Raw genomic sequence first — 1,872 nt, forward strand, 5'->3', positions numbered from 1 at the left:
TCGCTTGACAACTGATGCTGGAATGTTTACGTCCGATAAAATAAGTACTAGGCTTACAAAGAATAAGTCTTGTGGTCGATTAGCTCGACTAAAATGCGGTGCTCCAGGATGGCCACAGTCAAATGACTGAAACAAGTAAAAGAGTAAAAGAGTATACTGTTTGTTGCTTACTTCAGTTTTTGTTTATTGTTAATTAATTTGGCCATCATCAGCCTCTTGAAGCACCTCGAGAAAAGAGCACCTATTCTAGATTCGGAAACATGATGAGAAATATTAGTGGAAAAAAATCAATTTCTCTTCACTCGTATCATGAAACTTATGACCACTAAGCGCCCACTCCTCCGGAATTCTGCAGTTTCAATAGCTGTAAACATAGATATCAGGCATCCTGTTAGCAGATCTAGTAAGAATGGTGAAATATATATCTCGCATGTATTTATTCAGTGAATTGAAAAAGTATGTACAATATTTCAACACCGCATACAGTACTCTGGTTGCAACCAACGGGATTGTATCAACATTTATAAAGAAACTAAAGAAAAGTTTGAAACTATCAGTAATACCCTGAGTTAGATTTTAACATCAAACACATCCTCAACAAATCGAGTACGTTTCATATATCGGAACAAATTTGAAGCGGGTTAAATGATATGAGAAAAAAAATTCCAAGGTGTGATATTCGTCACTTGAAGGTGAGCTAGGAAAATATTACACGAAATGAAACTTAAAATCAAAGTAGTACAAAAAAACAGACAGATCCATCTCGTCACTCTTATTTAAATCATAGATATCCACAAAAATCCTTTGTAATGGCAACAACCGCAGGGTGTGTACAACCAGCCCGTAGATGTTTTTGAACACTAAGATCATTGTATATCATATAAGATGCTTTATAGGGACAACATCGTAAAATCTATAAAAGAAACGACCTGCACTATACGTGAAAGGATAGAAATAAACACCCAGATTTATCAACTTAACGTACAAAAACTCAACGGATAAATAAACTATGTTGAAAAATAGATTATTTTTGCACATACAAAAGATACGACAGTAGGCACCTTACAGAGGTAGTATGAACCCTGAAAACAGATTTTGACACCACAAAGATCGTCAACAAAAAATAAAAAAAGTCGTTAACAACGCTCGCCACTACAACAACGCTAATCTATCACTACAGTAATACAAAAATGAAGATAATATAAGATTAAATTCAACAAAACTCAATTACTTCACACACAATACCACAAACCACTTGCTCTGATATCTGCATATATACATGCAAACTACACACACTGTCACACCGATATTACATACAAGTTACGTACATACAAAATGTAAACTAAAACACATGCAAACACACTCATGTAACATGCAAACTGCACACACATATACACACACATCGACATACATTTTAAGTTGGCATCAGCATAAGCCGAAAACAAACAAACAAAAATTTTTAATAAAAGCAAATAATGAAAATTAACACGCACATATGCTGGACAACACAATAATGTATAATTACTTTATACATACCTTTTGTACTGAGTTTTATTTTCTACAGCTATTACCGATGCTGTTGCTAATGCCGATGTTATTGTTGCTATTCTTACTCTAGTTGATATACTTCTTAATACTATTGCTGATACTGTAGTATAACAGACAAAATGATAGTAGTTGGAGTGGTGATGGTCGTCATTGTCGTCGCTTTGATGATGTTGGTGGTAGCAACATCCATCCCTGGTCAGGAGTGTTCCTCAGAAGATACGTTTTTTTTACACAAGGTATTCTCCGTGATTAAAAAAGGACTCCAACTGCACACCGCGATCTAAGGAGAATTCCCTAATTTTACATAGTTTATGATGAAAGCTG

Source organism: Octopus bimaculoides, chromosome 10 (genome assembly GCF_001194135.2).
Source record: "Octopus bimaculoides isolate UCB-OBI-ISO-001 chromosome 10, ASM119413v2, whole genome shotgun sequence".
Taxonomy (NCBI): Eukaryota; Metazoa; Mollusca; class Cephalopoda; order Octopoda; family Octopodidae; genus Octopus; species Octopus bimaculoides.